The sequence below is a fragment of the Quercus suber genome, unplaced genomic scaffold, assembly GCF_002906115.3.
Source record: "Quercus suber isolate HL8 unplaced genomic scaffold, Cork oak 2.0 scaffold_74, whole genome shotgun sequence".
Lineage (NCBI taxonomy): Eukaryota > Viridiplantae > Streptophyta > Magnoliopsida > Fagales > Fagaceae > Quercus > Quercus suber.
The window spans coordinates 958,928-977,332 of NW_027069539.1; the positions used below are offsets into that span (position 1 = coordinate 958,928).

Below are 18,405 nucleotides of genomic sequence, written 5' to 3' on the forward strand. Positions count from 1 at the left end.
AAAAAATTAATATTATTTTCAATTCATTGATAGCTCAATTTAGCAATAGTTTTATTTGAAACATGGTGCTGAAGCCAACCAAAGGGAAAAATAGTCTCAAGTAATGTTGTAAAAAATGGATTTTAAAGCAAATTTTGAAGATATAAGGTAGGTTGAAAATATATGAAGAACTTTTATCAAAGTAACTTTTAGAAAATGTATACACAATTAATAAAGTATTTAATATACATGGAGACACAATTTTGAACCTACTGTTGGTATATTGTCATTGATGCTATCTTGAAATAGTATTTTAATTATTAAAAGTATTTAATTGTTGTTTTTAATATTTAAAATTAAAAATAACAGTACTTTAATGTGATTTTGCATGCATGAAAATGAGAAAAATGGAAAATAACGATGAATATAAAATTCCAAAATAGTAGTTTTTGCACTTACTTTGTGTGCTATTTGACCTTTTACTCAGGTCTATGTCAATGGGTTTTCTATTTCGCATTCCCAAACCTGAAATATAAAAGATGATATATTCAACTTATTAATATACAATACTAATCCTAACACTTCAAGAGAATTAAGGAAACATGAGAATTGACAGCTATAAAAACTTCTGTCTAATTGCAGATGGAAGTTAAGTGGACTTAGTCTATAATTGGTGGCTCAGACAAATTCCACAAATCAAATGAATAGGTTATACTTCAAAGCTTCTACGATTGGGATAACTCCATCACTATTTAATATAAAATGAGTTTCGAGGCTAAAAAAATATATATATACATATATAAATGTGTTTCTGTTGTTATCACTATTTAATATAAAATGAGTTTCGAGGCTAAAAACAAAAAAACAAACATACATAAATGTGTTTCAGTTGTTTATCATTTAAATAAAAATAGCAAGCAAAAACAATCAACATTGTCAAGGGAAATCATGGCATGAATAATAGACCACAACATGAGCTGGTTCTATAAAAGGTAGTAGGCCTTTGCGGTGAAACCTATAACCTTTATGGGCTTAATATTCATAGTTAGTAATATGCAAAGCAAGAGCAACCAATTCCTAGAGTTAATACTACACAATCATATATAACTACACACCATAACTGCCCCAAAACAAATAATAATAATAATAATAAACCAAGTTAGGTGTGATGCTTCTATTATGTATGGCTGTTGTAGGTGAGGTTAAGTGGTGTATTCAAATGCGAATTTCAGTAGTTATAGCATGACTATTAATAAATATTCCTATTTAATTATCTAATTATTATTGATTAAAAATATAAACTTTAAGACATGAAACTATTCAAAGTAAGTAAAGATATGGATGAGACAAAGTAAAGCAAAGTTTGATTTTGAATTTTCTCAATATCCAAAACTTCAAATTCTCCATCACTTACGATTAACAGTATTATGGACAATGAAATATGTTAGAAATTTAGACCCCTTAAAACACAACCAGATTGAGTAGCCTAGTTAATTAGCCAAGTTGTTACTTAGTCAAATTATGCAATTCTAGGTTAAAACAATCAAACAATCATATCAAGAATATAAATCAGCAGAAAAGTAAATAACACAAGATATGATCACCCAGGAAACCACACGGTAAAAACCTAGGGAGGATTTGACCTAGCTATCCTCAAGGTAAACCTGAATCCATTATGCGAAAGAATCGAAGTTCATACAGAAGGACTACAAGCTCCTCGCTTGACTTCCTAATGCTACCCACCAGTAGAACTTACTGACACGACCACATGCAACCTCCGAATCCACGGACTCCTTCTTTCTTGGATTCTCCAATCAGCTACAAGCACCCACGCTTGATATTCTTTAAGCTTCAATGGTAGCAACTGAGTTGATCATCAAGATGTTGAAGTAATCTCTACCTTGAAAATCCTAAGCTTTGTGTAAAGGCAAACTCCTCTAGATCTCACAAGAGATTTACATAAAACAGAAAAGTATGAGCAACAACTCAACTGGAGCAACTCTAAAAATGTGGCTAGGGTTTTTCTTTATATACCTAAGGTAAAAACAGAAAACCCAAAACGTTTAATGAGTTAGGGCTGAGCTGGAATTTTCTGCAGAAAAACATTCTGCCCGAGATTCGATCGATCGAGCCAGGCCGAAATGCACCAATGCATCTTGCAGCCACTCGATTCCAACTTTACATGAAAGACCAACTTTGAGCAAGTCTAAACAAGACTAAATAACCTGTTTTGATCATGGTTTGCCAACAATACAAATTAGAGCAAATTAGAGTCTAAATACATAAATTCCTAAATCTTTAGAACCTAACAAAATATAAAAGATGATATATTCAACTTACTAATATACAATACTAATCCTTACACTAAAAGAGAGTTAAGAAAACATGAGGATTGACAGTATAAAAAATAAGCAAGTTAAGTGTGAAGCTTCTATTATGTATGGTTGTTGTAGGTGAGGTTAAGTAGTGTATTAAAATGCGAATTTAAGTAGTTATAGTACAACTATTAATCAATCTTCCTATTTAATTATCATTGATTTTAAATTTTAAGACATGAAACTATTCAAAGTAAGTAAAAATATGGATGAGACAGAGTAAAGCAAAGTTTGATTTCGAATATTCTCAATATCCAAAACTTCAAATTCCCCATCACTTACTATTAACAGTATTACGGACAATCCAATGCATGAATAATAGACCAAAATATTTGATGGCTGTAAAAGCTGTTTAAATTACATTTTACTATGGCGAGGATAACTCCATCACCATTTAATCAAAATCGTGTTTCAAATAAATAAAAAATATATTCATATATAAAATGTGTTTTAGTCCTTTATCATTTAAATAAAAATAGCAAGCAATAACAATGAACATTATCAAGGGAAATCGATCCATGGCATGAATAATAGATCACAACGTTAGCTGGTTTTATAAAAGGCAGCAGTCCTTTACGATGAAACCTATAACATGGTAGCTTTCACTTTAATAGATTCCAGCTAAATCACAAAATAATTTAGGTCATTTACACTACCCAAAAGACAATTAATCATGCAATAAAAAGCCTAAGCAAAGATTCAATAGACTTTTAGGCAAGTGACAACCAAAGAAATACTCCAACCAAGCTAATTACTATATCAGTACAATTATTCCAAATTATGAAATTAGTACCTGTAAGCTCAGTTGTAGGCAGATGCTTATCCAAGGCACTGACATTTGTAGGTAGATGTATCTCAAATTCTTGCACAATAGTTGTAGTGGCAACATCACCATTAAGCCCAACAACCGAGTGAGAAAAAACATTTATAACTGAAGGGGTTGATCATTGCAAACATTGAGCATTTGAACTACTTACCTGAGTACGGTTAAGGTTGAGTACCATTCGCCTATTAAGTCTTGCTCGCTTACAACTATCTGTATCATGGATCATTGCTATGTTTTTATGCTTTTTACACCTATGGCTTCCACCTCCAAATTTCTTTGATGACACTATGTTTGTGGAATGCATCTTGGCCATCCTTTTCTTGTACATGATCATACGCCTTCTTTGGCACGCAAGTCTTGCAGCCTCCATTTCCCCCAATAAATTCCTCTACTCAAAACTATTAAGGGACCTCGTGGTTTTTGAAAAGGAATTTGAAATTAATTGTAAATACTTCCTTTGTTTTATTTTATTTGTGTTTTTTTTTTTTGGTTCAACAAACAAATCAATATTGTTTCTATCGGTTAACAACTATTGAATTATAAATAGTTTTCAAAGATGGCTAAACTAAATAAGCAACAAATCAATAAACAATGTAAATATTAAAACAATTAAAACAATGTAAATATTATAGCCTTCGAATTATAAGTTTGGAGTACCCTAAAAAAATGAATCCAAAATATTCCAAGCAAAACCAAATCATTTCAAAGGCTGCACAATGAAGAAGTAACTAAACTAAAAATCAGAGAAAAAATTGAAGATTTAGGTAATCTAATAATCACAGCATATGTAAAATTCAAGGCGTAATCAATTACGATAAACAATCTTTCTCCAAAAAAAAAAAAAAAAATTAAGATAAACAAAATACCTTTATCAAAACCATATTTAGCCCAAATGCCTCAATCAAAACCAAACAAATACGTAAACATAAACAATAGCTATTGCAAGTTTTTGTTATTTAATTATAAAAAATCAAAATACAAAGGAAGCAATTAAAAAAAAAAAAAAATCACCTGGTGACAATTCTAGAAGTACAGTGGTGACGGAAGTCAGTTTGTTGGTGGTGCTAGCCTGAGATGTCACTTATCATGAGATGTTTTTGTTTTTACATTCCTCTCCAAATGGTAGGAAAAATGGCACAATGACTGGTTTTGTTTCTTTGGGTGTGGCGTTTCAGTTTTATTTTTGATGTCATTGTTGCAGAGAAGGGATGGGACCACAGTAATTAAAACAAAACATCCAAGAAAGAGAATAATCGACCCATCAATTAATAATAATCCAAGAAGAACCCTTGCTAATTCAGCAGTTTTTAAAAAATATATATACATACTAAAAAGGTTAGATGGTAATTTGAATAGAAAAAGCAACCATGATAAAGCTATGCTGACATTGGGAAGGTTTTGCAGAGAAGAAACAGAACAGTGTGCATTAACTCTTTCCACTCTACCTAATTCTTGATACTTAGACATTCTAATGTGCATAACAAACCACTGAACTTTTATGATAGAGGTTTATAGTTCATCCAAATAAATAAATAAATAAATAATAATAGAGGTTTATAGTTACATATCTTTTAAGTAAATCAAACACAAAAAATAACTTTGTTGTAAGCATATAGTACTGCTATCAAATGTTGAAACACCAATGTAACACACACACAAAGATAAATAAAGAATTTGAATAATGTTCAATAGTCACCTAGTGTGAGTAGCAACACTTAGAGCTTTGGTGTGATCCCTAATTGACCAAGTCATCTATTAAATCTAATGCTTTTCTAACAAAAATCATGAATGCCAATTTTTAAGTCAATTACCAAGCTGTTGATACTATTTTTGCTAAAAGAACTCAAGTTTCAATATAATACAATATGAATTAATGACTACCAAGAATTTAGGAACATACCTATTTTGCAATGAATTGTCTAGTTCTTCATTTCCTTTGTCTTTGCCCTCAACTTCACCCGCCACATCTTTCTACATAAAAGAGAGAACCAATTGTGGTAGAATATAGATGCAAAAATAAAAACTACAATGAAAAAAAAAAAAAAAAGTATTGACCGTACGTATGAGGATCTTGTAAAAGTGTAAATAATTGGTACATAACATGATAGAGTTGAAATATTAAATAAAGCCAAAAAGTTTACATGCAAAAGAAATGAAGTTATTGTAATCAGTAGATAGATACCCAAAGTACCAATCCATTAAAACTACAAACTTTGAAACACAAATTGAAAGAGATTTCAATAAAGGGAAAAATAGATCTAACTGTACCCATTCTTCTTGGACTTTGGGTTTCCTCAAAGGCTTGGCCTTTCCACCTACAAACCCAGAAATAAATAAAGAAACATTAACAAAGAGTGCAATCGAGATCTTATAGGGAATCTATACTTGAAATAAATCAATGATAAATGATATTAAATTCGAATCAACATAGAGTCAAAGGAACCTATCCAATAATGGCTCTGGCGGTGCGGCGATAGAAGAAAGAAAGTTTCCTTGTGGTTGGATGCTGACGGTAACAACAAATCAATAAACAAACTATTGAAGAGAAATATGAAATTAACAACGAATGTGAAATGAGATGTAAGATTATAGTGGCATAACAACGAACATAGTATTTTGGGATTCAAAAATAAATTAATAAACGAACTATATAAGAGGAACATAAAATTAAGAAAGTAAACATACCTCTCTAAAATGAATTGTGATAAATTATAGTGGCATAAGTTTTGAGGCATAAGGAGACGGAGATATATAAAAGAACAGATTTCACAACATGCAAAACAAACATTAAATGAAACTAACTCTTCAATTTCATAAATCAGGTGGCATTTACCTGGTATTAACTACATTGTATAATTGGTTGGAAGTGGCTGCATTGAAGGCCCAAATACTAAACACTGAAATCTTTTAAGCTAATGTCTTCAAATAATCACTGAGTCGGAGTGAAAACCGTTGTTTTTTTTTTTAGAAGTTGAAGAGTGTTTGTACAGATAATCACTGAGTTGGAATGGAAACCATTATTTTCTTAGAAGTTGAAGAGTTTTTGTATAAAGAAACAGAGGTTCATTATGACTAAAATTCTTGGCTGGGTTTCATCTACAGGTGGGAAGGAAGAAAAGGGTTTGTGTGCAAATATTTAGGCTTTCATCTATTGAATGAACTGTGGGGTGGGTCAGCCTTGGCGTGGGTTAGCCTTTGAGCTGTGTTCAAAGTTGGCGTGGGTTAGCATTTGAGGTCCACGTTGGTGGGCTGAGAAGAATATTGATTTTTATAATTTTGTGAGGTGTTGTTGGTGGGCCTTTGAGCTACACGTTGGTGGGGTTTCAAAGTTGGGTGGGTCAAAGGTTGTAGCCTTTCAGCTACATGTTGGTGGGAAATTCATATTTGGGTCAATATTTATGGGCTTGGGCTTTTCATCTACTTTGACAACATAGTTATTTTTTTTAGAAAATTACAATTGTTTAGTCATTGTCAACCTTAGGCTATATTTGTAACAGTTAAAAAATTTAATGTAAAAAAGGTTAAAAAACTAAATGGAAGCTTAGAGTGCCACATGGCAGGACCTCATGCATTTTCGCATGAGGTCTCTGCTTTTATATATATATATATATATATATATTGATATATTGATATGAGTTCCTAGTAACTTCTTAATTGCAAAGAAATAAACTAGGAACTCATATTACTACAAAGCCACTACTTGCTCCTTGATAGTGTTGGTCAGCCTTAGACTCGTTGGCAAACCATAGTTTCGCGTTGGTTAACCCGTTTTGTTAGCCGACAAACTGGTGTTGTTTGGGTGGTCCTACAGTGGTGTTTCCCGAGGAGGTGGTCCCGATAGCAAGGATACCAGTGGTTAGTAATAGTTCCGTCAATAATTATTAATTGCTTAGAAAGAGAATAAATACATTTATCAGTTCATCATCTGTTTGCTTGATTCACACTTAGGCTAGGCACACACTAATTTGAAACATAGACTATGATGATATAGATTATGATGAAGGTTATAGCGTAAGAGATATAGACAATAACTGGTCAAATAGTAATATGGATTATGAAACAAGCTATGATTCTAACAGTGATATTGATAATTACTATAATAATAACACAAATAATTGGAGTATATTAACCGGAGATAAAATCAACCGACAGACTAATAGACACAATAATAGTTTCTTAGACATGATTAATAAAAAATTAGAATCTTTAGAAAACAATGAAAGATCTACTACATGTACTAAAGAAGAAAGAAGAAATAATAGTTTTTTGGACCTCTATGAAAGATTGAAAGCTTTAAATTCAAGTTTAGAAAAAGAAAGAAAATTTGAACCCCATCATAGATCATTTTTAACAAAAACCATGACAGATAATTGGCTTAATAGGCAAAAGGATAATTCGACAGGTACTAATATATCAATGAATATGATAGATAGTAGAAAAAATGGCTTAATAGATAATTCGAAAGCAACTGATAGAGCCATGTCTATAACATATAAAGAAATGTAAAAGGACGAACTAAAGAAACAAACTAGTCTTATAGGAATTATGCATGAAGAAAATGAAAGACAAAACACTAAAAACATGAAAGATGGCCTTGTTCATGAAAGAATAACACGTATAAAAGATAAAGGAATGATTAAAAGAGGAATGGTAAAAGAAATGATAGAAAAAATGGAAAAACAAAATAGCAAGAAAGATGACATAGTAATAGACCAAGATAAAGTAAAAGAGATGATTAAAAGACAGAATAGTGAAAAGATGAAGACAAAAGAAGAAGTAGGGAAAGTTGTAAGAAAAGACATGTTAAAAAAAATAGTACTTTTAAAGAATCTCTACGTAGGAAGATAGAAGTAGAAGAAAAACAAGAAAGAACAAAAGCTAAAGAAATAGTCAACAAAGCCAAATTCTAGTAGTGTATAAATTATACTCTAAAAAAATGCTTTAATATATATATATATATAGACATAAACAATCAACTAAAATACAAGTTTAATCCAAACTCACCTAATTTCTTACAATGAGAAAAAAATATCTTAAGTATCCTAAAAGCTTAAGTTATTCAGATATAGTGAATTTAATCATTTAACTAATACTTCTAACACTCTTTTTTACGTGTGGGCCGAAACTACCTTTTGATAGGTGAAACTCAATACGTGAGAATTTAAATGGAAGGTAGAGTGGAGGAGACAAAGATCGAACCCAAGATCTCATGCTCTGGTACAATGTTAAATTACTGATTGTCTCAAAAGTTTAAGCTATTGGTATATGATAAATTTAATCATTTAATCAATACTTCAACAGTTGGCTAAATTGTTGATTATGTAAGAGATATGTATGTAATATAAAATTTCATTTTGTATAATCCATAATGAGATATAGAAACAAGAATTTTAATATTTGCAAACAAGTTATCATATAAAAAAAAGTTAAATGCTCTATATATATATTGAGAATCAAAAGCTCAATATTTAAAGGCGGTCTAATACTTTAAAAAATTTCTTATATACACATATGTCCAAATTACAGTGTGATAATTATTATAGTAGCCCATAAATTGTTTAATTCTACCTTCTTACATGAAATTGAAACATGAACTAAGAAATTATAAATATCATACATAGAAAGCAGAAGAATATAGGTTATGTACTTATAAATTGCTCAATTTCACCTTAAAAGAAATTGAAAAGTTTAGAAATATGAAATATCGCGAGTTCTGCTTATCTGAAGTTCTACTAAATTCTAGAAACCGGCCAAATTAATAAGGAAATCTATTGTGGCGTCTACTGAATAAACAAGTGTCATTTTCCTTGAACCTTCATCCGGTAATCACGGTTAGGATTAGGCACATCAAGCTATTTCCCAGCCCTTAATTTGTTGTAATGCTACAGTACTCACACTGAATATTTTACAATATTTTTTCAAACTATTTTAGCAAATTTTTACTAATTTTCATCTAGCTTACTACTTTTTGAGTAATATTACGGCCACAAATTATTTTATAATATTTTAAAGTAGCAAATTTTTATTAGTTTTTATCTTGTTTCACCACTAATATCATATTTTTTACTTACCAATAACTAGTTATCATATTAGTAATTTGTAAAATAGTTTATGATTTTAATATTTTCTTTTTATTTATCAATAAACTCTCACCACATCAATAGTTTATAAAATAATTTGTGTTTTTAACATTTTTTTTTTTTTTTTTTTTTTTTTTTTTTGGTTTTCTTTNTGATAGTCTTATAAATTGGTACATAATGAGTTGAAAAAGATAACTTCAAACCAATTTAGAGTTAAATTGTCCTTAACAGAAACTCAAATTATTGTTTTTTTTTAAAATAATACAAACTCAAACGACAGTGCAAGGTCCACTATTTTAAACTTGAGGTGGTTCACCATAATTAGGTATAAAGTAACTCTCTTATTTGATTTTTTTTTATTTGATTTTTTTTTTTGAAATGATAAGAGTTTTTATTTATTTTTTTCTAGAGAGAGAATGATAAGAGTTGAAACCTACGTGATAATTACTTTTTACTAATATTTCAAGATACAATCATATAAATAAGTTTATTTTTTATGTAAACGGAAGATAAACTCAATCCCTTATATGACAATAATTTTTTTTGATAGATGATTTAATTGGGACCCGCCATAATTAAGTACTTATTCCAAAAAAAAAAAAAAGTACTTATTCAAAAAAAAAAAAAAAACCCATAATTAAATACTTGAATCATTATCTAAAATACTACTTTAATTTATGTGTTGCTTCATTGTCCTTGCAAGTTCTAACATATTATTAAAAATCTTAAAAATAAAAGATTCTAGTCATCTAGAATCTAGATAGTTGAAAAATAATCAAATCAATGGATCTTAGTTTGTGGATGGGTGTATGCTTATGAAGGAGAACCGCGTATTGTAGTGACAATTCAACCTAATGGACCCACACTTTGTCCTCTACACAAGATTACAAAAACTAAAAGAGATTGACCTGAATATGTGAACCCGTACGTGTATGGTTAAAAAATCAGAAAACATTTGGGTCGAGATCGTTGAATTTCCTTCTCAATAAGCAAATTCCCTGCAAATCAACAGGCCTGGTTCAATCCAGTTCTGTTTTTTCTCAAATATTCAAGGTTGTTTAGATTTCTGACGACACCATGTGTACGCGACACCGACACCAAATGTCAACCTTAGCATTTTTCATCAGGGTATCAACGACATTCACATGTCGATGGTCTAAGAAAAAGCAAATTTGGTAACATTTCAATTCATTATCAATTTTCCTCATCTAATTAAAAAAAGTAACTACATGAGCTGGACTATTTTTTGATGTTGTTGTTGATTCTGGCTAGGAGAGGAATAATAAAAGCAATTTAACTAGTTTTTATAATGAGGTCGAGATGGGAAAATCTTTTATCATCTCACAATGGAGTTGTTGTGATTGAATTTTGTATCGGGAAAATCTCTAATGGTATTGTAAAATAAAAGAGGGATACTTACAGACCCAATTGATAAAACCCCTTACCAAAAAAAAGAAAGGAAAAAAGGATTAAGGTAGGTCTAGAGGGTCATTATTACAATTGATTAACAAGCCTCATGTATTTGGCCATTTTTAGCTTGCTTATTCGTTTATTTGGTTAAATAGAGTTACTTAGAATAACTATGTTCACGTTTGTTTTTTGGCACGATCCTACTTGTATATTTGTGAGGTCTTTAAAGTCTATGTATCACATTAGAAAGAGTAAACAAAAGATAAACATCTTAAATTATATATATATATATATATATTAATATTTATAAAAATTTTTGGGTATAATTATAATTTTATTCAGTTTATTTTAAATAAGAAAAAGGAATCAATCCAAACACACAGAAATTGGATTTCACTTTAACGATGTCTCCTAATAGCATGGCATTTGTTGGATTGTGTGGCCAAATAGCCCACAATATGGATGTTGAATTGTGTGGTTAAATAACCCACAATGTGTATGTGTGTAATTTTCAAAAGAAATTACCTTACACAATATTATATATGAGATGATTATTATTAATAAAATTGTTTGAATAAAGGAATTGCATGTTTTGACCATGATTGGCTGTGTGGGGTTTGACATCGTCAAATATGCAGTTGATATTTCTTAGGGATAATGAGTTGTGAGTGGGGGCAGTGAGGTGGATAAGAGATCTGATTTTAATGTTTAAATAAATGTTAGAGACTTTAACGTTTATGTCCTAATTTGTAGGAATTGAAATGAATGTTAGCAACTTTTGTGGGTTTTTATATATCCTACTTGAGATCTCTAGATAAGAAAACCACACAAAAATCCTGCACAGTTAAAAAACCTCCTGCAACTCAAACACTATTTCATTCTTATCTCTCCATTTGAGTATACGTTTAAGATATTTACTGTTTTAGTGTTTTAGTTGAATAAGAGTTCTATTTCAATTTTGCTTCAGCATTTACTAATAGGAGTATTTATTTGGATTTATTGGGAAGAGTAAAACTTAGAGAAAGGTAAATTATTACAAAGTCAATTATTTGGAGTATTTATTTGGATTTATTAGGAAGAGTAAAACTTAGAGAAAGGTAAATTATTACAAAGTCAATTATTTGGATTCAATACCTAATAAATTCACATAATCAACCGCATCAGGCTATTAGAGTACATGTTGAGACCCTCTAATTGAAATCTGTAAATACTCTTTGATATAAAATTCAACACATTTTGATCCCTTTCTGATTCCCTTTTCTTGCAACTCTTGTTTTATATAATAAAAATAGAAGAAAAAAGAGAAAGAAGCCCGTGACTAAAATGAGTGGTGAAAATATTTCCTAGTCTCTTTCCAATAATGTCAAACTAGGTTGAATTAACTCAAAGAGTTTCACACTCAGGTTGGGACCCAAGTTTTGAAAATCACCACATTAATTATTAAAAACTAGAGTTAGTATACTTGCAAATCATGACCACCGGAGTGTGAAATCTAGTATAGTATAGAATAATAGTTTTTGACTTTTTTACAAGTGGAGATCTTGGGTTTTATGACTTTTATTCTTTATAAATTGTTAGAAATTGCAAAGTTAAAATTTTATTTTTTCATTTAACCAACAAAAAAAGAAGAATAAAAGGAGTGCAAATAAGTGTAGAAAGTGAGCATACTACCCTCATTTTGTGTCATCAAACTATAGGGTGTATTGTGGCATCGGATCCTATCATTTGGAGAAAAAACGAAGAGACATGAACGGTAGTTGTTATATAAATAATGCACGTCCCAGTGGCACAAGCAGGACCGCATAGCGCAGTGGATTAGCGCGTTTGACTTCGGATCAAAAGGTCGTGGGTTCGACTCCCACTGTGGTCGTTTGGAATTAACATTCAATGCTATTTTTGTGAAAATACACTATGGGCCTCAGTCTCAGCTCATGTGCTTCCTCCACAGCCCAATCCAAACTTATTTTTGGACAAATCCTAAAACATTTGATTAAGTCTATCAATTTCTCAATTATTTTACTAAATTTTGTCCATCAACTAAAGAAAAGGCTATCAATTTTCCAACTATTTTACTAAATTTTTTCCATCAACTAAAGAAATAAACTTTTCGTTTAATTTTGTGAGTGGTACGAACCTAAATTGGGTCATTGGGCCATTGGCACATTGCTACGTGCAATTGCAAAGTTGTGGCAAATTTTAATATGGGCTCGTAGAACCACATATAAAGGGGCTGACCCTGTGATACAAGAAAAATAAACTCTCTCCCCGCTATTCCCTCCAGCAAAATAATCCTTTCAAATCAAACGAAAGCCTGAAACCTGCTAGCATTTAATCAATACTCAAAACTCAAAAGCACTTGCTTGATATTTCCCTGTTAAATGAAATGATCTGATCAATCGTGAATTTAATAATTTTACCCATTATTATATAAACAAAAGCAGCCACTTTTTCCCAATAACTTGTCCCCTAGATGCTCTAAGCCATTTTACAACGGCAAGACAGCTAAGGAGAGCTTTGGATATAGCCAATTTCAGTTTTCTTTCTTCTCCAGCTTATTTGGCTTATCGCGCATTGTCTTTAACGACTCATCATACATAGAAAGAAAGAAAGACAGGATAAAAAGTTTATAGTAGTTTTGGTCGGCCAAAAGTTTCAAGAGCTATAACCTACATGGTCCATATGAAACGGCCTCCTAATTGAATTGCCGACCAAGAAAGTGTACAGTTCAGGAGGAGAAAAAAAACAGCTATGACTGAGCATAATATAACTTCAGACACAATCTTTGGGCTATGCACCCGAAGAAAGTACAGTAATAATGCAAGGTTATGTGAGGTGAGAATATGAGCCATGCGCAAGGACAATCGATTTCCTTTTGCTAATAAAGGATTCAAAAGCAACATGAAGTCATGAACACCCCTAGGTACTAAATGTAAGGGTCATATTTTCTATGTATTAGCTTATCCTTAAACAAAATGCACTTTACTTGTAATTGAGTAGATTTAAGATGAGTTTAAGGTATCAAGAAGTGGGTTGAACAAATATCACAAGAGATATCATTAAAGACATGAAGATTGAACCATGAAACTAGTGAAGAAAAGCTAAAACAGTGAACCTTGACACTAGTCTCGACACAAGCTCAATACTAGCATCTATCGAGACTTAATGAGTAATTCTCGACACTAAACTTGACACCTCTCGATCTATCGAGCTTCGTGAATTCAGAATTCTCAAATTAGAATTTCGGCCTATGATGACTTGGATTGCTAGGGTTTTGTTTACTAAACCTCTAGACTATATAAAAGCTTTATTTTAAAGTCATGAAAGACACAGAGACTCAATCTAGAGAACTTATACACTTTGTGAGAAGCTACTGCATTCTTGTGCACTTTAGGATTTTAGTAACCAAGTGCTTCCGGATCTTCAACGTGCTTTGAAGTGAAGAACTTTACAACTAACAACAATCAATCAGTTGCAGGGAAGTCAGACACATACTGGGATTTGTGCATACAAGAAAAAGTCTCTACAAGATCAAGTCCAATTAGGGATTGGAGTAAATGTTCAACTATAGGTTAGTATTTTGGGATAGTTCAGGGTAGTAATAAGATTCTTTATATTTGTAATTGCTTGATTCTTGATTAGTAGATTTTTGGGAATTGTGACCTGAAATTTACCTTGTAGGGTTTTGCTTTGCGAGAGATTTTCCCCATTCATCAACAAATTACCATGTCAATTTAATTTCCACTGCACATTAGTTTATTTGGTGATTTGTTTGTGTCTCTATGATTTACATGTAATTTGACCTAATTAATCAACTTGGGTTATTAAATTAATTAACTGGAGTCAGTCTATAACCCAACACTAAAAACCACAAATGAAAGTATACACACTGCATCCATCTAAAGAATGAATGTTGCGTCTTGCAAAATTTTGTCAAACCCTTTCAAATCAAGAATATTTTTTGTCTAAAAGGGCCAAGTAAACATATTAGCTCTACAACATAAGTATTGCACATTACATCGGCGGTAAAATATTGCATTTATGCTCAAATATTAGAAGGGCAAAGAATTAATAAATAGACATGCTTGGAAAACTGTGTTAAGCCTAGCCTCAACCGTGGAAGAAGTAAGAACCTTGACAATCATATATAAGAAGGGACCAACAAAATTTCTTTGGCAATCTTGTTCATAATGATCAAACTAGGAAAGAAATAAGTATCAGAATTAACTGTAGCCTTTCAAAAGGATCATTGCACTAGAATGTCTGCAAATGCACCTTAATTGGGATTCACATCCCATGCAATATCTAGGGTATTGCACAGGGTGCAATAGCTCTATTCTCAGCCATAGATTTAATCTAATGGTTTAAATCTTTGACACCTCACCAAATGACAAAAAGACTATTTTGCCCTTAAAAAATTTCACACCCACCCATTGTTTCAGTTTCAGCCTACCCACTGTTTCATAAAACATAAACTCAATTTTTTTTTCTCTCTCCCCCCTGTGCAACTGCCACTCTCTACCTCTCCTTCAACCCATTCTCTGCCTCTCCTTCAATCCATTGTCACAGCAGCCTGGCACCAGTCCACACCAGGCCAAGCCTCTCTCTTTGCCATCATTGTTGCTTCAATGAACCAATTCTGTGAACCTCCATAGCTTCAAGAACCCAATAGAGTTAATATTCTTCCAAAGCTCCAGCGAAGCTTCAAGCTCATCCGATTCCAATGCCGACAAAGAATCCCCAAAATCTCCTTTGTCCTCCTCTTTCTGATACCTCTTTTCCCTCTTTCACTTCCTATATATTTGTGTGCGTGTTTGTTATGTATAAGATTTTTTATTTTTTATTTTTAGAATCGTTATGTAGAAGATAATATAATGGTAGTGAAGAAGAATTTCAAATAGGCAATGAAGTTTTTGGAGTCTAATTAAGTGGAATCGTTAATTTTTGAAGTGTCCCATATGATAAAAATTACTCTATTTTCATTTTCTTTGTCCTACCTAACAAAATAGAGTATCAGTAGTGGTTGGCCATTTGGGTTTTATGCTAGAAATTCAATTTTTGCTTCAAAAAAACTAAACAATGAAAATTTTGAGCTTTTGTTGTAAATTTGATAACTTTTCGTAAAATGAAGCTTAATTGCTTTAAACTTGAAGGTTAATTTCTTTAATCTTAATTGCTTAATTGTTGTGATGTAGAAATGGGGGATGTTCTAGTGAGCTATGTGTTTGGGAAGAAGTAGAGAACAAAAGTTGCTCACTTGTAAGTACTTAAAAACTGGAATACTTGAAATATGGATTTTATATAGTTGTATATTTGGTTTGCTATTTTGATTCTTTACAAAGATTTTAAACCTAGCTAATTTCTGATTATGATGTAGTTGATTAGAAGGAAATAGAAAAAAATTGCTTCACCACCTCTTTTGGCTGAGTGCAAAGTTGCTAAATTAATAAATATATTATTAGCATTATAGTGGGAACTACAGAAGTAAATAAAGTGAAATATATAAGTGCACTCTAAATACAACAGGGAATAAGTTCTTACAAAAATAGATTGCAATTTTGTGTGAGCCTTGATTTAGAGACTATCAATTGTATTGGACAGTTTTGTTAGAGCTCATAGAGTGTCGAAAGCAATACAAATGTTTGGAAATGTAGGAGAGTTTGGGTTGAAATGTAATAACGAGTGTTTGAATGTGCTTTTACAATGTATGTGTCATGGATCCCATGTTGGTGCTGCAAATTCGTTTTTGAATTCAGTTAAAGGGAAGATACCATTTGATTATATGACGTATAATGTTACTATTGGTGAGTGGTCAAAATTGGGTAGAGTTAATGAAACTGAGAGTGTAAGGAAAGCAACGTTAGTGGATGGATTTAGTCCTGATTGTTTGACTTTCAGTTACCTTATTGAGGGTTTAAGGAGGGCTAATTGGATTGATGATGTCGTTGTAAGGGTCATCATCTCTCATGATCATATATTGTTTTGTTGTAATTCTTATATATGATAAGCACAATATTGGTACACAAATTTTCAGCTTTTATTTTTAATGAAAAACATTCATTCTTCCATATTTATAATAGTTGATATTTTGTACATTTGTTTGTTAATTACAGGAGTATTCTTTAATTCATTGCATAGTATGGCGAGAGAATTCTCTTAAAACATGGATGCCAATGAAGATTTGAGTCCTAGAGTTGGTATGGAATTCGATACATTAGAAGATGCATGGGAATTTTGGCTAAAATATAGAAGGCAAATGGGCTTTGATGTTAGAAAACATTACATAAATAAAAGTAAGAATGATGGAAATATAACATCAAGGGGATTTGCATGTGCAAAGCAAGGCATTCGAGGTTCAAAAATAGAAGATATGATTTGCACTTGTAATCGAGATGATACAATGACTAATTGTTCTATAAAGCTATATATTTTATTAGTGCGAGAAACTGGAAAGTATAAAGTGATTGGTTTTACTGAAGAACATAATCACACTCTTCATCTATCAGAAATAGTTTATATGATGAGATCTTATCGGAAAATCTCAAAAGTTCATGCATGATTGATTGAGTTAGCATCCTCTTTTGGAATCAAGCCAAAAGCAGCACAAGTTAATGAGTAGAGAGGCTAGTGGGAGAGTTAATCTTGGATTCACTGAGCTTGATCAGTATAAATATCTTAAAACAAGACGACAAAATAATTTGATATATGGTCAAGCTGCATGCTTATTAGGATACTTTCAGGAACAATTGACTACAAATTCATCCTTTCAACATGTAGTACAATTAGATAATGTTGAGCAGATTACAAACATTTTTTAGGCTGATGCTAGAATGATTATTGATTATGCTAATTTAGATGATGTGGTGACATTTGACACTACATATGGTACTAATAAAGAGTTAAGACCGTTAGGGGTGTTTACCGGTTTCAATCATCATAGAGGGTTAACGGTTTTTGGGGCTGCTCTTTTATATGATGAAACGGTGAATTCATTTAAGTGGCTTTTTGAAAGCTTTCTAGTTACACATGCAAGAAAAAGATCTAAAACAATTTTTACAGATCAAAATCCTGCAATGGCAAAGGCATTGAATGAGGTAATGCCTAACACTTATCATGGATTATGCACTTGGCACATAATGCAAAATGGGATAAAACATTTGAGGAATTTGATGAAAGATGGTTCTTCTTTTCTTCAAGTTTTTAAAACTTGTATGTTTGAGTTTAATGATGAAATTGAGTTTGAAAAAACATGGGTGGACATGATTGATACTTATGCTATTCATGATCGTAGTTGGTTGGATAGTATTTAGAAATTGAAAGGAAAATGGGTAAAGTGTTACATGAAGAATCAATTTACATTTGGAGTACGAAATAACCCAACTCAGTGAAAGTTTGAATAGAGATTTGAAAGATTAATTGAAATAGCAAAGGTAATGAATGAGGTAATGTCTAACACTTATCATGGATTATGTACTTGGCACATAATGCAAAATGGGATAAAACATTTGGGACACTTATGCTATTCATGATCGTAGTTGGTTGGATAGTATCTAGAAATTGAAAGGAAAATGGGTAAAGTGTTACATGAAGAATTAATTTACATTGGGAATGCGAAATACCCAACTCAGTAAAAGTTTGAATAGAGATTTGAAAGATTACTTGAAAACTAATTTGGATGTAGTAGAATTTTTTGCACATTTTGATTGGGTGATTGAGCAAAAACAAGAAAAAGAGTTAC

The 18,405-nt window shown here is 31.5% G+C and overlaps 1 non-coding gene across 1 annotated transcript; it reads left to right on the forward strand.

The window, feature by feature from the left end:
* Positions 1-12,466: 12,466 nt before the first annotated feature.
* On the forward strand, positions 12,467-12,540 carry TRNAR-UCG (transfer RNA arginine (anticodon UCG)). The gene has a single exon. It is a non-coding gene; the product is annotated as a tRNA-Arg (tRNA).
* The last annotated feature ends 5,865 nt before the right edge of the window (positions 12,541-18,405 follow it).